The 19877-nt window shown below is 47.2% G+C and overlaps 1 protein-coding gene across 1 annotated transcript in view; it reads right to left on the bottom strand.

Annotated features, from left to right (window-relative positions):
* Positions 1-19877, bottom strand: part of Galnt18 (polypeptide N-acetylgalactosaminyltransferase 18) — a 293715-nt gene that overhangs the window by 272804 nt on the left and 1034 nt on the right. The window lies entirely within an intron of this gene.

Raw genomic sequence — 19877 nt, 5'->3', positions numbered from 1 at the left:
ACTAAAGCTACTAAATATGCCTCCCCTGAGAAGTCATGGGAGTTCTGGCTAAAACAAGGTATCCTTTGGAAGTCACAGGGGTCGGCCCACACCAGGTCTCCTTTGAAACAAAACAGTGCTAAGCTGCATTTTCCCATCAGCATCGCAATTTGTATTTGGTGATTCTCTAAGAGCAATCAATGGATTCTCATGAGATTCAACATGGAGAAACCTGAGGTCCAAAAATAGCACCCCACACCCAAGGCTGAGTCTTGCTATGTCTCCAAGTTGCATCTACCTTTCGAGGCTGAAAAGAGGGTGTGTTACTACAAGGCTGAGCCAGTGTCCACCTCCATAACCAAAACTTAGAGCTCTCTCTCTCTCTCTCTCTCTCTCTCTTTCTCTCTCTCTCTTTCTCTCTCTCTGCAAATCTGGGCACACAGCTCAGTAAGTAAAATGCTTGTGATTCAAAAATAAGAACCTGAGTTTGAGTCCCAGGAGCCACTAAACAAAAGTCAGCCATGATTGTGAGCACTTCATATCTCAGTACTGGGGAAGCAGAGACAGACAGACACCTGGCCCTTGCTGGCAGATGTCTTACTGGCAGGACACTGTCTAAAAGTACAATGGAGGTTGCCTGAGGAATGACACCTGAGTTAGCATCTGGTCTCCACACACATGTGCAGAAGTCTGTACATACCTCCACATACAGACAAGAGAGAGAGAGAGAGAGAGAGAGAGAGAGAGAGAGAGAGAGAGACTAGCTTTGGTATATGGCTGTAGCCAAGAACGGTATGATACAACAAAGTTCAGGAAAACAAACAGGACTGTCTCTGAGACCTCATTTCCACCTTTTCCCAAAACCTCTCTAAAGTCCACAGGGAACTCTGGTTTCAAAATGATACACAGCCCTATCCCCTCAGCCAGCAGGTGACACCCCCTACCTCAAAACACACAGCTGCCTAGCTGCTTGAGCTTGTGTGTAAGCTGAATATTCATGACCTTCCTGCTGTCACAAAGGCTGTATTTCTGAACATTTCCACCAGTATTTAAAATCTTTGCTCTGTTCTTTAAAAGATGCATGGATTTTACTGGATTGTCTGAGACATCTGACCAGGGGCAGCGTGGAACCTGGGCTACAGATCTGGAGAAAGGGACAGACAGGAGTCGGTTCTTGCAGAGCTCTGCAAGTTTGTCCTCTGTAGATGGGCTGTCTCACTGGTCTCTATGGAGCCACTCGCTGCAGTCCAAATTGTGTGCTCCCAACTCACAGATGACAGTGTTGGAAGGTGCAGCTAGGGAAGGTCACTAGGGAAGCACTCTCATGGGTAAGGGACTAGAGAGAGTGGGCATACCTGTCTGCTGTGCAGGATGGGAAAATGCCACCTGAGAATAAGAATCAGTTTAAGATACTGTGTTATAGTAGCCTCAATGGACTGAGACACTGTTTTTGTATTGGTTCAAGCTATTAATCTATTCAAAGCTTATCTTTATTTTTAATTATGCATATATGTGTATGGGAGAGGCGGAATTGTATGTGAGTTCAAATGCCCTCCAAAGCCAATCGAGGGCATAAGATCCCCTGGATCTGGAGTTAAAGCCATTTTTGGGTCACAGACAAGAGGGTGCAGGAACAGAACCCTGGTCCTCTGGAAGAACAGCAAGTGAGTGCTCTAAGCCATCGAGCCACCTCTCCAGCTTATAAATCCATTCACAGCACGTCTTACTTGTATCTGGCTGTCCTTCATCCCATGTGGCCTTCTCTGGTGTCAGGATGCCTCTGACCCCACCATGCGCTATATCACCCTCACCAGAACAATGAAGGTTTACAGTCCACGCGACCAGTGCTGATCTTTCACTGCCAGAGAAGGGACAGTGATCTGCTTCCAGTCCCAGCTGCCCTGGTGGTGCCTAGCTCATCAGCTATCAGTAGCACCCTGGGCATAGCCAGTGTGTGTCTCCCAAGCCCTGCTGGCCTCTGCAGCCCCAGACTGGAGCTGGAAGAGGCTGGCTGTTATGCATGGGGTGGCCATATTGACCACCAGAACCCAGGGCGCCATTTTAGAGCCATGAGGAACTTCCTGGATTTTTCATGCTGTTTTTCTCTAACCGCCAAAGCCCCAAAAGACCTTAGCACCCAAGGCAAAGCAGGAGAGAGAAGGAATTCGAGTAGCCATTCTGCCCCAGGGAAGGCTCAGCCTGGTGACTGGTGACGGTTCTGTATTAACGAGCACAGCCATGTAGGGAGTCATAATTAGTTCCCCCAGCCCCTAGCTTCATTCCACCACCACCCTCACCCTGAGGGCTACACAATCTGTTTGAAATGAAAAGGGAAATAAAATCACTGCTCTCCTCAGCTGACCCACCGGCGACGGCTCCTGGCCGCAGGCAGAGGTGAGACGGCCATCTGTCTGCCGAGGTAACGAAGAATGGAATGGGCGCTTTTAAATGACATTTTCAATTTCTCCCCTATGTCTACTGTGCCCTCTTCCACCCTGCTGTTTAAATGACTCTTTTCAAATTGGAAATATCAGGGAATAATAGGAAAAGAAAAAGGAAAAAAAACAACAGTTGTCTATGATTAACAGGCTGGTCTGTTCTGTAGGGCAGGGTAAAGAAGAGCCCAGAGTGGTCTGCGTGTCCCTCCTCCTGAGTCCAGGAAGGTGTCTATCACTGGGAACTGCCTACAGTTCCTACTCCCATTAGTGGGTGATTTTCCCAGGCAGCCAACAGACAGGCAGGAAGACAAGGTGATCTCAAGAATAACCCTCTTGCACCAGTTCAACCAGAAATGTCCCCCGACCGAGTCCAGAAGACGCCGCACAGTGGCTTTGCTGTTACTTTCAACACTTAGTCCTCTCTCCTGAGTGCACAAGATCAAGACCTAGATTGGGCTGAGCATGGAGGCAAATGTATGTCACCCCATAACTTGGGAGATGAAGGCAGGAGATCAGGAATTCAAGGTTAGTCTTGGCTGTGTAGAGCTTTGAGGCCCTATGTGTTTGTTACTTTTCTGTTGTTTTGACAAAATACTGTGACTGAAAACAAGTTAGGAGAGAAAGAGTGTGTTTGGACTTAATTCCAGAGAGCAGAGAATTAAACCTGGTGGGGGAAGGCATGACTTGGTAGCAGGGGCAGGAAGCTGAGAGTCACATCTCAACTGCACACAGGGAGCAAAGACAACAGAAAGTGGCATGAAATTGTAAACCTTCAAAGCCCGCTCCCAAGGACAAGGCTCCGAACAACTCCATAACCTCTCTCCACAACACTATAAACTGGAGACCAAGTGCTCAAAGTCATGCATCTATGGGGCATAGTTCTCATTCAAACCACCACACTGTCTCAAACAAACAAAAAACAAAACAAACAAAAAACAAAATTAGCAGGCCTAACCGACACCAGCACACTATGGGTGCTTCTAGATGTGAGAACCTAAGATCCTTACAAGCCTCAGCGTGTACATGTAGCTATGATGTACCCACTTCAAAAGAAAACTAGACCAGAGGACGTCGATCAGTTGATAGAGTGCTTGCCTAGCATGCACAAACCCTGGGCTCTGTCCCCAGCACTGCATAAGCCACTGTGGCAGTTCACACCTGTGGTCTCAGAACTTAGGAGGTGGAGGCAGGGAGAGACAGAGAGAGAGGGAGAGAGATGAAGGGGAAAAGGGGAGAGAAGAAGAGAAGACAGGAGAGGAGAAGAAGAAAACAAAGTTCCTGCAGAGGAAAGCCCAAGGCCACCTTCCCCCAAGTTCCTGACACAGCAGCTCTTTCTTCTGTCCTCTGAAGCTGAGTGGTTATTCCTCTGTCCTGTTGGTTCTTCCAGTCTCAGTGACAATCCACCCTGTGCTCCTATGAAGGCCTAAGCCTTGCTCAGCTGCTCCTTCCCCGGGTGACTTTGCTGGGATCCAGCTCTGTCCTCTCCCTTTTAGACCACTAGATTGCTTTGGTTTGAAGGTGACCACAAGTGACAGCTTTATTAAAATGAAGACATCCAGAGTTCCCTGCAGGCTGCAGGCTTCTCACCAGCTGATTTCTGGAGGGGCTCAGCATGAGGCCCAGTGCTGGGAAGCAGGGAAGCCTCCAGTTCTGGACATATTTACATGCAGAATATCAGCTTCCCTTTGATTAAGCCAGGGAAACAAGAGGGTACACAGAGGTGCTGTGAACAAGACCCAGGGGCATGTGTTTCCTGTCCCTGACCATCTGGTGGACACAGGCTGAGACAGCCTTGCCCCGAGGAGGTAACCTGCTGTCTAGCAAGGTGAGAACCAATCTTCAATCTCTTTCCCTTCCAAGCAGCTCTGGAGCAGAGATCTAGAAACAAATTCTGACACCACCTCTCCCTGAGAGCTTGTTTGTTTATTTATTCATGTATTCACTTAACGAATACCTCCTCAGCCCCTCCAATGTACTGGCACTATGTCAAACTCTACAAAATAGAAAACAACAGGATCCTATCTTCATCTTCAAGAAACCCACTGTCTTCTGGAGAAAGCAGCCATTTCACAGCTGATCTTCAGCAGTTTCCCTGCCTATCAAATGGGACTGATATTCCCAGACTTCCTTTAAGGATTGAGTACTATTTAGTGGATCCAGTTTGTGCCTGCTTGCTAGTTAGAATCCATGTCCTGGAAATACCTGTGAGCCTTTAGGAGCAGTAGCTTGTGAGAGTGTGCCCCTTGAACAGGACACTGGGATTCCTACCCCTTAGTCTCCCTCTTTCACTTCCTGGCCACCTAGAAAAGAATGGCTTAGTTCTATCATATGCTCCGGCTACTGTGTGCTGAGTTACCACAGACTAACCAGAATTATGAGCCAAAATTAACCTTTCCTCTTTATAAGTTAACTGTCTGAAGTATTTTGTCATGGTGACAGAGTGCTGACAGGCATGTCCACAAACATAACTTTCTCTCTTTTCTCTTCTTTTGCATGTAAACTCTCTGCATCCTGCCCCATTGTTATCAAGTTGCAAAAGGTGCAATCACACACCATTAGGGATAAAGTCAGGCTCTGGTCTACAGTATGATATCTTCATGTCTGATGGGGATTCCAGGAAGGTAGAGGATAAGCTTAAAGGACCCAGACCAGCCAGGGAGAAAGGACCCCCTCAAAGGAAGTCTGAAAATTCTGTTCATTTTGTCTCTTAGGGGTGTATGGTTTTACCTGAGAATATACCAGAAAGAACTGATCTTCCCTGGCAGAAGTGTCACCTGAGGTAGACACAAGTGCCTGGATGTGTAGAGAACCATGTAGATCCAGATTCAAGACAGCTGGATCCTTATGCCAAGCCTCTAGGGTCAAGTGCAAGTCTCAAAACAATCAGCAAACGGTATTGGGCTCCAGAACTCTAAGCCAATGTTCTGAGACTGTGGATCCCAGCGGTTCTTCAAGAGCTAATATGCTCTTTGCTCACCAAAAATTCTTCAGGCCAGAATCTTCTTGACTGAGCTATGACAGGAACAGGAAGAGGAGGAAGGTGCCTCCTTCTTCCTTGCTAATGTGCAAGCAAAGTGAGAAGGGCTGGAGGATGGCTCAGCAGCTGCAGTTCCACACAGAAGCCCACAGTCTCATGGTAAGATGCTTCAGCTCCGATCTCCAAACCATGTGGATTTCCAGAGGAACTCAAAAAGACTAGAGCCTATTTTGCTACGATCAACTGAATCCGGAACTCACAATTCTCTAGGTTTAGGTAAATACAGTTATTTTTATCAGTCTGCTAAGTCAACTAAGTTCTTTATTCAACAACGACGACAACAACAAAAATCCTGTCAATCAACAACCAATATCAATCAATAGAAAACAGTTTCTATCTAGGCAACTTCATGATTCACCACAATTCTCTCTGGTAAGAAGGCTAGGCCACCTCCTACACAGTAGTATCTCTAGGACCTTAAGCAGGTAAGTAAAGAAAACCGCAAAATGCACCTCCCTGGGGTGCGAACCTCATGCAGCTCTGGATTGCAAAGGATGTGTATTAAAATTATATCCTACAACAAAAATGCACATGCAGTAGAGGGAGAGAAAAGAAAAGATTAAATCGAATCTTCCTGACAATTGTCTTAAATCACACCTTCTTGGCTGCTGCTGAAATTATAAGCCACATCACTTTGAGTTAAATCAAACCCACCCTGGCAAGAAGACGGGCTGATGTCACTCCAAGACAGTTTGGAAGTCGAGATGAAAAAGAAGATATGCGGCTGCTACGTGCCCACCAAGGCAGAGGGAAGGGAGGCTCGCCACACAGGCATCCTCTGCATAACTCTCCTGCCAGCCAAAGTCTCAGCAGCCCAGAGCATCACCAACATCGATCACAACCCGCCCCAATGCCAAGTGCCTTTACCAGACAAAGGCATGTGCACCTGTAATGGCAGCTGGCTGGCAGTGGTGGAGAGCACCCGGATGCCCCGGAGCAAATCTTTCACCCATCTCCCCGACACGATGTTATTTAGTCTTCCTTGAATGCTAACATGACCATCTCAAGCTTGATGGACTTCGGATAGTCCTAATGAATTGTACCAAAACGGGGCTGAAATACCACTTTCTAGGCGTTGAAGCCGGAAAACACATTGATTCTTGGATATCTTTCCTGTGCAAAACTCTGAGAGAAAAGACAGTGCAAATGAAGGGAAGCTGAGGAGTTGACTCAGTTAAATTGTTTGCCATACAAACATGAAGCCCTGAGTTCAGATCCTCACCACCCAGGTACAAAGCCAGGCATGGCAACAAATGCCAGCGGATCCCTGGAGATCACTGGCAAGCCATCCCAGCCAGCTCCATGAGCTCCATGTTTAGTGAGAACTCAGAACTCAAAACTAGTAAGATGGAACATGAGTGAGAAAGACACTAGACATTGACCTCTGGCCCCCACACATGCATGGGCATGCTCACAAACACACACACACACACACACACACACACACACACATTGTGAAAGTGTTCACATACTCCTCTCCCTTTCTCCCTCCTTCTGTCACACCTTCTGTGTGCACACACAAACACACAAACACACACACACACACACACACACCAAGGGAGGAGGAGGAAAAGAAGGTAGCGATGGAAGACAAAGCCTACTTCCCTCACGCTCACCCCTGATGAGCAGGACCAGTTCTTTCCTTCACTTCACCCCTTGATCAGTATAGCAGCCCTGCAATGGGGAAGGAATCACCTTTATTTATACAGCTGGAGAAACTGAGGCATGAGCAGTGAAGGGAATTGTGAGAACATCAGAGACACATCAGAGACATGGTGGATCTTCAGGCACGCTTGTGCTCTTCTTTTCCATCATGCTGAGGGACAGGGTTTGAGTTACTGAGCTGCCCTCTTCGTGCCTGGCCAACTCACTCCTCTAACCTCCCTTGTTCTTTGAGTCCCACTTCCCCGGTGAAGCCTAGGCTGACGACTCATTCTTCTAGAATATTCCACTTTAAACACTCCTTATAGGAGTCAGCTGCAAGGGGTGCTGTTCTGTCTTGTCAACTTGATATGTGCTCTTCAAAGAAAAGGACCATGCTGGACAAACTCCACAGCCAGAGAACAGTCCAGGTTGAGGCCTTTGCAAATGTGCTCCTTCACTTAGCCAGTCTGTCCTCATGCCCTACCCCTCCCTTCTCCTCCCATCACCCTACTGTAGCCATTCTGGCCACCCCACTGATGTGCAAACATACCAAGCATGTCCCTGCTACAGGGTCTTTGCACTGACCCTGCCTCCACTGGACCTGTTCTTCCCTTGGACATGGACATGGTTTACATCTCACCTTCTCCAAGAGTGTGCTTAGAGAAGATCCACCACGGTTAATGACAACAGTTTCATATTTGGACCTTTGTTCCACTAACATGTCCTCACCATTTCCTAGATGATTGATAAATGCTGTTGAATAAGAAAGACGAGAATCTGAGCATGTCAGCTAAAGAAGGCTTGGGTACACACCAGGACATTATTGCTCCTGCTGCCAAATATGGAAGGATGGAAACTTGGGCATGTACCTGTGGATTCTCCCACCTATCTGTGGCTGCTCATCTGTTTGCATTCCCAAACCCCAATAAAGATGCTGGCCAATCCTCCATGTCTACTCTATACTGTATAGAACTCTGACCACTCTAGTCTTTCTACTGACTGGAAACTCCTGTCAGTAGGTAGGCCCCACCCTGTCTCCTAGCTTCTGTGTGGCCATCAATACCCTCTAATGGTTTCTTACCTGACCCCAATCCCTAACATAAAGGACCCCCAAAATGAAGCCATTGTTTGAATGAGTGCAGGACACTGTCTAGGGGGAGTCCTTTCTCAAGAAGGGTAAGAAGCACCCCAGGGCCTCCCTCACCTCCAGTAGGCTGAGTCTGGAGGGCTCCTGGCTAGTCCTCCTTGCACCTCCACATGTCCAGGAAAGGAGACTTTCTGGGCATGAAATATTGGGCTGTTATTGGGTCATTCAGCATCCAGCTCAGAGCCTCCACAGTCACAAGGACTCCCTTCCTCTTTTGCCAAGTCAGGTGCAGCCCTTCAGCCCAGAGAAAGCCATGATCCTCTTATCTTTTAATTAACATCCTTGGAGCAGAGAACAAGAGAGGCCTGACCCTTTGCCATAGAACTTAATGGAGTCAGGGATCTCACTTTGAATACAGTTGATCGCCCTTGGACAAATTAAATACAGCCATTGAGCCTTGACTTTCTGGTCTGTAAAATGGTGCAGTGACCCCACAGGCTTCCTTAGAGAGTCAAAGAAAGTAACAGGCAGTACACATTTGATGCATAGCAGATGCTCACAGACCCTCAAGTCCCTTCTCTCCCATGATTCTCCGGATGAGCCTAGACCTGTTTTTATTGCCCTCCTCCACTGGCTCCCCTCCAATTTTTGAGTCACTGGCCAAAGTCTCTTCTCTTTACTTTCCATTGAGTTTCTCTTCTAATCTGAATTCCTGGATTTTACTGAGACAAGGGTGTGACCCAGTTGTACAGGCGGAAGTTCTGACTCCTGTAAATAATTGTCCTCCTCCATGTGTGAGTGTGTGCAGGTCAGTGATCCACCTTAGGTGTCATTCACTCCTCAGGTACTGTCCACCTTTCTTTTTCTTTGTGAGACAGAGTCTTTCACTGGCCTGGAACTCACCAAGCAGGCGACACTGACTGACCAGTGAGGCCCAGGGACCCAGGGACCTCCACCCAGCTCTTGGATGAGAAGCACACACCACACCCGGCTCTTCCCAGGAGTTCTGAGTATTGAACTTGAGTCCTCATGCTTGCAAGGCAAGCACTTTGGCCACTGGGCCATCTCCCCAGTTTCTCCACACCCTCTCTTAGAAACTAAAGTAAGTCAAACCGGGTCCAGCTTATCATTAAAATGAAACGTGGAGACTGAAGACACCAAAATATTGAAAGACACTCCTTTGAGCCCAGGAACAAGCAGGCAAGTCTGAAGCAGCCTCCAGCCCCTCCTCCCCTTCCTCGCTCTGTCTTCCCCATCAGAGAAATGCAATGGCTAGTTAGCCAAAGCCTGAATGACAGCTCAAATCCTTTGAGGTAGGAACCACATAAACACTGAGCATCTGAGCTGCAATAAAGAGACACCAGACAACTCTTCGACCTTGGAACGCCAACCACAGACCAGCTGAATGAATCTGTGACAGAAGATCAAAAGGAATCTTCATGTGGATAACAGAAAATGTCATCAAGCAAACCGGAGAAATCAGTTCAGTAAAGGAATAGAGTCACATCTGTGGGTCCACAGTGAGATTTTTGCTTGCGTTAACTTCCCAGCACATAACTCATAGAGTTATTAATACAGACTCCTACTGTTTGGGGCAAATAAACAGCTGCTGATGTTTTGTGCCCAAACCACTTTATTAAGGCTTTCCTTTACCACAACTGTCTCTTCCTTTCCAAATCCTGAGAGGCACAGACAGCTAAAAACAGAGTGCCAAGGCAAAAAGAAAAACCAAGGAGGAGGAGGTGGGCTGTGTGGGCAGGGAAGATGGGATGGGGGGCCTTCTGGGACCCTCAGTGTCTTCCTATAAATCTCAGAAAACATCAGCATTCAAGAGCAGGAGTCATCAGGAAGGCTGTTTTTGCCCTGGTGTTAAGAACTCATCACTGTGGCCAGGCAGCCACCTGGGGATGGGGGTGAGGTTGCTTGGACTCAGGAAGTCACCCTAGAAAACAGGATTGTGTCAATATTCAAGAAAGCACTCAGCAAGCTCCATGTCTGGCACACCATAGGGGGCAGAAGCTCATGGGTGGGACTTGCATGGGTCTACTGGCAGATGGTACACTGCTTTTCCTACAAGGACAAATTCGCTGAGAGCCCCACAGATAGAGGACTCTTCACTCACACTTGTAAGGCCTCTCCCTGTACTCCACCCCACTTACCTCAGGATTTGACACAAGGATAAATCAAGCCACCTGTCTGCAAACTCTTGTCCATCTCTTACTTGACCAAAGGCCTCTGAGCTTACCCTCATAGTCTCTGCTACAATGATCTCTTCTTCTTGTTTTCGAAATGTCCTTCTTATTCTCTAAAACCAAAAACCTGGGGACAGCCAGCCTTCTTGGTTCTACCATCTATCAATCTTGGACAAATCATCTTTAGTAAGCTACTTTCAATTGCTACCACAAACTATTTGAAGCTGGGTAATATATAAGAGAAAAGAGTTTGGTTCTGAAAGTCCAAAGATGGGTCTCATAGGTTCAGCCTCTGGGGACTTTGAGCTATCATACAAAATAGCTAAAAGCATCAATGGTGGGAGCATTGTTGGAGGGAGAGAGCAGTCTTAACAGTGAGGCAGAAAGCAAGAAAGGCTCGCTCCTATTTGTAAGTATGTGTTTTGGAAACCAGATGGGTTCTGAGAGAACTACGCGACTCTCTTCCAAAGGTGATGGTATCACTTCTCCCACTAGGCTCCACCTCTCTAAGAGCTAACCCTTCCAATCCACCACACTGGCAACAAGATGCCAGGGCACAAACATTTGGAGACACTCAAATCCTTCCCAAACCAGGGCCTCTTTCTCACCTCTGAAACCACATCTCACTGGTTTGTTGAGATCAAGGAACCAGAATCCCTTCCTCCAGAATTAATATCCATTTAAATAAGGACAATAATAAAGTGATCCCACACAGACAGTGCCTTCCCAGGCTCTGACCCAGTGTTCTCTTCCCAGGCAGTCTTCAATTTCATAGAAGCTTGTTGGCATTAACATAAATCAAAGTTTCTCATTTGTCACTTCAAATCTCTCTTTAGGGCCGGCGAGACAGCTCAGTTAGCAAAAAGCCTGCTTTGAAATTATAGGACCCAAGTTCGGTCCTAGAACTTGTGTGAAAGTGGCAGGCATGATGGTGCACACTTGTAATCTGTGTGCTGGGGAGGCAGGCAGAGGCTCCCTGGAGCTCACTGGGCAGACAGCCTACTTGCTGACTGTAGACCAGAGAGACACTGTGTCTCAAAATAGAAGGTTGAGGCACCTGAGCCATGACATCTGAGGTGGTCCTCTGGCCTCTGCTTGCATGCATGCATACATATGTGCATGTACACACACACACATACACACACACACACCATACATACATACAGAGAGAGAGAGGGGGGCACTCATATGTATACATATGCACTCATGTGCACAAAACTCTCTTTTAGCTTTCTCATTCTCTATTCATTGGTCCAAACAGTTTTTGTCCTGTTCTAAACTCCCAGACACTATCAGCAATCTTCAAGTCCTGTTTTGGCCAAGGTCTCTGAAATGCCTTTCCACACCTGTGCAATCAGCATGGCTTTTAACTTGAACTCTCCTAGGACAGATATGTTTGGACAAGTCTGGTGTCAAAACCCAACTAAGCACGGAGGATGCCTAAGGTACAGCCTTGTTGAGGCGTGCCAATCTGAGACTTGAACTTGGGACACTGGTTAAATGGAACCATTCATGGGAGAGCTGGTACAGACCGCTCTGGGTATTGTTTTCCGTTGTCCTTACAGTTCAGAGGCCAGTTCTCTGGACTTTCCTGGCACCATCCTTTTGTGAGCATTTGAAGGACAAGGGCAATAAAACGTGGCCCAGTTAATTGTGCCTGCTGGCCTCTGTGCCACTTCAGCTGTGGCTTCATACAGGAATGCTCTCGATTTCTCACTGGAATTAGATATTTAGTTGTTTCCACTTTCACCATTAAGGACAGCTTCATCTTCCAAAACCAAATTCACCAAACTGAAGCTGACCGTCAGGAAATGAAAGAACCCTTCTCCAGGCTGCACACACACCTCAGTGTTCTGGCTATCACCACATCTTTAGCCATAACTGTGTAGCTAGGAAAACCACAAAACCATTAATATTTGCATAACAAAGAGTCCTTCCACCCCTATTCCAGTGGGTTGCACTCAGCAGAGTCCAAAAAGAGTGCACAGACTCACAGAGAAGGTTCCAGAACAGCTGCTGCTCATAACACACCTGACTTAGGGACAGTTGTGAGGTAATTTGCTATTAACAATAACTTAAGTAGCAAAGCTTAGGAATGATTAACTTTAACTCCACAAATTAAAGAGATTTCAAGGTTAACACACTTCCCAGCATACTGATGTGCTTTGCTGAGTGGGAAAGGAAAGGGTGGGTGACCGAGAATGCACTGTCAGAATGTAGCTAATCCTGGCACTGCCTTGGGGAGTGTGTGTGTGTGTGTGTGTGTGTGTGTGTGTGTGTGTGTGTGTGTGAAAGCATGTGTGCAAGGAAATAAGAATGTGGTGAATCCTTGTGTGCAGCCTTGAACTGCAAGATGGGTCTGCATGTGACCCGAAGGCAAAGTGGGGTTTTAGAAGACAACCATTGTTTGTGACTTGGGATAATCAAGTTTCTGCCAAGTTGGAGACTAGCAGAGAAAGATGGCCTGCCATTCCTGGACTGCAATAGCCACCTGCAGCCCCGCTGCTCGGCTACTGCTTCTGTGCATCAGTATCTCTGACTTTTATAGGCATCTAGGCCAGCAAGATGATTCATTGGATAAAGGCGCTTGCTGAAAAATCTGACGACTTAAATTCAGTTTCCAGGACCCACATGGTGGAAGGGGAGAACCAATCACTGTAAGTTGTTTTCTGACCTCACGTGCACACCGCAGCATGTGCATGCTCATAGCTGTAGGCACACACAGAAATCTGGCCCTCTAGCTTCATGCATGGCCCTGTCTCTCCCCTGAGCCCCTAGCTGCTCTCTGGCTCCATGTGTCCCTCATACTCAGTAGGGTATCTCCCCAAAGCCTTCAAGTGACACCCCTTCTGTGTGCTTGCCCAGAGGAAAGCAGGCCTGTCCAAACTCCTGGATAAAACTGAAGCAAAGAAAATGGCCAAGAAGCCCAAAGAGACCCGAGTGCCCACAGCCACACCACAGCTCCTGCAGCTTCCCGGACAAGTGAGGTCAGAATCCTACAGAACAGCAGCAGAGGTGCTCCTGGGACCCGTGTGTGGCTTAGAAGCTTGCAAACATATCTGAAAAATAATCTGAGCTAACCTCAGTGGCTGTCACTGACCTTCAACACCCTCACAAGCTGGACTGTGGCTCGCTTTTGATTCTAAATTCTCCTTGAGATTCACCACCAAACTGCTTATCAAGGGCAAATAGCGTTGTATGTCAAGTGAGCAGAATGTGGAGTTCATTTATTTTGCAGCCTATACACTTCTGGCTGAAGAGGAGAGTCCTTGACCATAGGGAGAAGCTGTGTGCTTTGGCAGGGTCCTGCTCCATAAAGATGTGGTCCCGGGCTATTAACAAAAGCAGTTAGGCTCAACCCCGAGTCCTGCTGTTGACACACTCAAGGCTCCACTGTCTGTTGCTGACAGAATTTTCAAACCACGGCTCGTTCCAAAAATTAAAGCTTTATTGCTTAGATGACAACTTTCCCCCAAATGATCCTAGCGCTCAGCAGATGTCACGCTCTCCTGGTAACAAACCCTGCCAGTTAAGGAGTAGAGAGGGATGTCCGAAAGCTACAGGGAGCAGACAAACATCCACACCTGGGACACCTCCTGGTTCTCTGGGACCCCTGCCACCAAGCTGATGCTGTGGGTCCAAGACATACTAATATGCACAGGCGTCACCTGATAAGCTTGAGGGAACAGAGCGAACTCAGTGACCCTACCACCTCCAGTGTCTGGGATGGGGCTGACTCTAGGAGTCAAATAGTGGATTCAGAAATGAGTCACATAGTGAAACTCAGCTCAGTGTGGCCTTTTGAAGGGAAGAGAGACAGTGTGAGACAGTATCACCCCGGACTTGCTTATGCTTTCACCCTGGACTTGCTCATTCTGCCGAATGCTTCAGGCTACCATCATCCCTCACAGAAATGCAGCTGTCAGACCTTCCCTTCTCTCCCGAGTAGCTTCCAGTCTTCTCTTTAAGAAGAGGAACCTCTTAAGAGCTGAAGTAATTTACCAAACACTACACACAAACTGGAAGAAAAATATGTTGTGGGAATATTGGGGATTACTGGAGATACTGGGGGTAACTGGAGATACTGAGGGTATTGGGGGCTGGCAATGAGACTTCACCTTGATACTATTACTAAGGCCCCAAATTAAACCTTTTGAAGTTTGGGATTCCTGGAGACACAGTTGGAAAGCCTCTGACCTAGGCTATCTATTTAAAACAAAAGTTAGAGGCTGGGTAAAATGAAGACCTGAGTTCACATGGTAGTGTAACAGAAAAGCTGGGCATGGTGGCACACATGTATACCCCAGTGCTGGAAGCTCACTGGCCAGCCCATCTAGGCAAAATAGCAAACTCTGGGGTCAGTGAGAGACCCTGTTTCAAGACACGTAGTGGGCAATTAAGGAAGATTCTTCACGTCAACCTCCAGCTTCCACTCACATGCAGAGGTGAGCGTGTCTGAACACACACGTGCACAACACATATACCAAACACAAAATAACTAAATATGTATACAATATGTATAATATAAGGCATTGTGTCTATTTTTATTAGTTTATTAAGATAGCTATGAAAATATGTAAAATACACAAATCATCAACACTGAGGATGCCATGAGAAAAACAATTCCCACAAGATGAAAACACACTCAGGGGTTCAGGAAGGGTATTAAGTTCTACCATAACCAAGGGAATACAAATCAAAAGACTCAACTGTCTTGACAGTCATTCCATTTGCCCAGAAAATGCTGAATGATAACACCAAATGCCAGCCCTCCTTGACCCTGGCACAATACTGCATTGTCAGTGGCTGGGTGAAAAGGCTTTGCTTTTGAAAAATAATATTTTATTTTAAAAAAAAATGTTCATGCTCTTGAGTTGCTAGTAACCTTACTTCTGCAATCACATCTTTGAGAATAACTCAGAGGAGAAACTAGGCAGCGACATTCATTTTTTTCCCTAAGTACATTCATTGTCTAACAAATGTCCAACACTAGGGAAAGTCGAATGAAAAATGGTTTAGTGTTGGCGGAGTACTATCCAGTCATTTAAAGTATCTGAGGACATTTTCTTAAGCAATCATCCACTCAACTCTGTGAATCTGCATGCATCCCATTTCCACTGTGAAACATTCCCATGATGCTCCTGCCTGTGTGGGCTTCCCTCTGATAGTTTCACCTCCTTCTCACTGTGGAGTTGTGTGCTCTTCTCCTGTGGACGGGGTCTGTTCCCAAGCATGGTTATACCATTGGGACTTGTTGCGGCAGCTGCTTAACTTAATTACATGCTATGTAAACCCGTGAAGACTGACTGCTGACAGGAAGAGAGTGGTCGTCTCTACGTAATGTCAGAGCTTTGGGAAGGCTTGAGACCAGGCAGTCGCTTAAATAGCCACTTTGCAGGTCAACAGAAAAATTAGACAAAAATCACAAAAATTTCAGGCAAGTACACTGAGATTGCTTCCAGGTACCTTTCAGTCCCTCGTGGATTTTAAAGAAAGTGGGAGAAGTTTGACTCTATCGACAGAAAGAAATGATAGCGGGATGGCCATGGTCTATGCACAGAGAACGAGGAGCATCTGGTGGCAGACTCACTCCAAGGAGAGCATTTTCACCGACAGCATCAATATTTAAGGAGTGGTCAGAACATTTACTCTGTGTGTAACAGTCTTCCCTCTTCCTCCGATGTCTGAGCTCATTGGCACACCTGAAGTCTCCAGCCATGCCGACAATGGGAATTCGATTGTCCTTAGAAAACAAGTGTGGATTTGGAGTGTCCCTGTTCACCATTTCCCACAGGAAATCCACCCAGCTCCTGACAGCAGCTCGAGGCACCTCAGGTCATCAAGAGATAAAGGTCAGAAGCATAAACTGTGTAGAAAACAGACCGGGGAAAAGCTTCCTTAAAAGGGGCCAAGGAAAGGAAGCAGAAGAGCATCTGTAGCTCTCCACATCATTTACTGTTGAGTACACCGCTTTTATGTGTGCTCAAGTGGACAATGCCGAAAGGAAGGCTCATGATTACAAATAGCTCCTGGGATAGAATGGATCCTGAGGAGTTCCATACATTCTTAAATTGTCCCTTAAACGTTGGCCCCTTCTTAACAGATTCAAAAAGATACTAACAAAAAAGAAAAAAAGGAGAAAGTCATTTTTGTTTGTACTTGACATATAAAATCAGACATGGAACAGGGCTAGGAGGGCTCAGTTGGCAGCCAGCATTCTGGACAAACCTGGGTTTGTCCCCAGCACCACACAAACTGGGTAAGGTGGCACAACACCTGAAATCCCAGAAGTGGGGAGATGGAAGCAGGAGCAGGTCCTCCTTGCTAGGTAGTACATTTGGGGCTAGCCTGGTATACTGTATATGAAATATACAGTCTATCATTCGAGGTTAGCCTGGTATTCTGTATATATGATGTGCTGTCTCAGAAAGAAAAGGACAAAGAGGAAGGGGAGGAGGAAGAGGAGTCTCACTTTCCAGGTCCCCTCACATGCGGACATCCGCTAACGTCCATTTGTCACCTGACCACCTACCACCTCAACAAGGTGTCAGGCCCCGAGTTGGAGCCAGTACTAACAACTACTTGGTGTGTGCACCTCATCAGGATACTTATTTTAAAGTCTGAAGTTAACCACACCATCATTTAACGTCTACTTGGTTTTAGAAAAGAAAAGTAATGTTCAAAAACTACAATTTACATTCCCAAGAGATTTGCACACACCATCTAATTAAATCATTCAATCAGAAAACAAATTAAAATGAAATATCACTGCGGTCCCTGAGAGAAAAATCAACTTTTCAGTCATGACTAGAACAGACCTCTAGAGTACCACTCCAAAACCTCTTCTAATTGCAAGTCCTCAGCACATCCTAACCGAACACCCGGTGACATTTGAAGCTTCCTGGACAGATCTCCTTCCAGAGGGAAGAGGCGCCCGGGCGACGCTCCGAGAGAAGCTTGTCCTTTGGACCCTGGCAATGCTCACACTCATGACTAACTAGGGTGCTGGGCATTGGTGTAGGGCCGTCACTCGTCCATCTAGCCTGTCTCTCTTCCCCCTGCCAGGAAGTGCCCAGAGAGTCATCAAACATCCCTTAAGGGAATGTGACCTCTGTCTTCCTCCGGAACCAGCCCTAGTGTTGCAATGGGAAGCACCTCCAGATGGGAACACTACTGACTCCACCGTCTCTCCAGGATCCTCAGATACCTTGCACTAGGATACAGCCATTCCCACAGCTGCCAACCAATCCCAGGACAGCACTCTTCCACTTCCTCTCGTCCTCTTAGCAGACAGTATATTATTCACTTAAGAACACAGACTGACACCTTCCTAGCCTACACAACCAAGAGCCAAAATAAACACTAAAAGTAATCTGGTTGTGGTGGCACCCATCTGTGATCCCAGCTGAGGTGTGATGGTCTCAAGTTCAAAGTCAACTGTCCACAGCTACATGCAAGACCTTGTCTCACAGCAAAACAAACCAGAGACCCTGAAGCTATCTGGGTTTAAATCTCTGTACCACACTGTAACAGAGTGTGACCCTGGACCAGTGGGTCAAACAATCTCTCTCCAGACCTCAATTTCCACATCTGTAAGGTGGAGCTTATGCAACCAAACTTCACGGGTGCTAATGGTAAGTCAGCTTAGGCCGAGCCACACAGTTCTTGGCTGTTCTTGCCAACTGCACCGTCCTCAGCTCTACAGTGTGACGGTGGATTATTCAAAAGGCTCTTCTGATGCAAGAGACTTAGACAGAGATCTATGGAAACAAGCCACATCCTCAAGGGCAGGGCTTGACTCACAGGCTTTACAGGTCTCTTACCTTTGAGCCCTAAGTCAAAGTACAGGGACTGTTCTAGAGGGAGCTGTCATCATCGCCACAATACTACTTCGTCGCCTTGTCTTCTGCAAGCCTTATTGTCCTCATCTTGTATTCATTTCCTACTGTCCAAAGGACAACTGAACTAACAGTCTGAGAGGCTGCTTTCTTCATCTGTGTTTTTTTTTTTAAGAGTCCATCTCCCCCCAGTCTATCCAGTAAACATTCAGAAGTTCTAAGGTTTCCTTGTAGGAAAATTACAAGGGTGTTTTTTTGTTGTTGTTGTTTTGTTTTTTTTTAATTCCACAATTGTTTTTACGTGGAACCTTTTGAATCATGTGACATGGTCCACATTCAACATGAACGGGGCCTCTCAGTGCTGAGCTCATGGGTTTGTGAAATCCATGAAATGATTCCTGAAGCAGTCCCTGACTAGACAGAAAAGGACAGGAACACATATACACATTTTGAACACATATACACAGCAAATATGTGAATGAAAATCTCTCCAAATCTCTGTGCAAACTGGAAACGTCCAAGCAAGGCATAGCCTTGAGTTCATCTCCCAAAACATATCAAGGCTGTATTTCTATTGCTGACTAATATCGATAGAAACCAGCAAGTAAGAAATCAAAGCAACAGGCACTATGGCACAGTTTGGTTTGTCCAGCTCAGGGCTGGGTTGAGGCAGAGGCAGGTGTGAAGAGCTGTCACGGGCCCCTCTTCCAGGGGCCCTCAAAGTCAGGTGTCACCTTTCTGCCCTCACCTGAACCCTGTGGAGCCTCCCCAGGAGGAGTGGGGCCGATCTCACCATGTTGGGGGTACACCAGATCAGAGAGTGGTCCTTGGTAAACAGAGCAGGTAGCCTGTGGCTCAGATGCTGCCAAAGTCTACTAGGGACCTAGGTACCTGCCAGGTTTTATAGGTCAACTAGCTGCTGAGCACCCCCCCCCCCGCCAGGAAAGCAGGGGACACTTGGAGCAGGCAGGGAGACTCCAGATTGCTAGCCTGAGTGAGCACAGCTTCCTCTAGGCGGCCTGAGCTACATCCCTTCCCTCTGTCGCTCATACTGCCTGGGTCCTCTCAGGAGAGTCCTCTATGTCCCACTGTCCCTCTGGACCCAGTCCGGAGACGCCGACCCACTGAGCCTCGGATTTCAGACCCACCTCCTGCGGGTTTGTCTACTCTGCCAGGGTAGAATAGACAAACTCTGCTGCTTCCTGAGCCTAGAGTGTAGCTGCTCTACATATTGGTACAAGCACCATGCAGTGGATTAGCTTCTTTGACACACGCTCCCAGGGAAGGTTCCTGGCCTGCAGGTAGGGATGGTTTCCCACTTAGATGCCTGCTGCAGTCCCAGGACCACTGAGGCTGGCGCCCGGACTAACCTTCTAGTCTGTGTTTGTCCTAAAGCTTGCTGCTCCTTAAAGCCCACAGTTAGGGTCACATGGCATCTCTCCTGTACCTTACAAGTGGCCGAGTGAGCTCTTTCGCCCTTGCGTTCTCTCTTGGATACAAAAGCATCCACAGTCAGGCACACTCCTGGACTACTGTGTGATCCTGCGATCCTGGGAAGAAGCAGCCTGGAATCACACGTACGTTCGGACACGTGCGCAGCGTGTCCCCATGCTGACACACACACACACACACACACACACACACACACACACACACACACAC

This window comes from Psammomys obesus, unplaced genomic scaffold (genome assembly GCF_907164565.1).
Source record: "Psammomys obesus unplaced genomic scaffold, mPsaObe1.curated_primary_1811, whole genome shotgun sequence".
In the NCBI taxonomy this organism is placed as follows: domain Eukaryota; kingdom Metazoa; phylum Chordata; class Mammalia; order Rodentia; family Muridae; genus Psammomys; species Psammomys obesus.
This window is presented reverse-complemented; position numbering and strand designations above follow the sequence as displayed.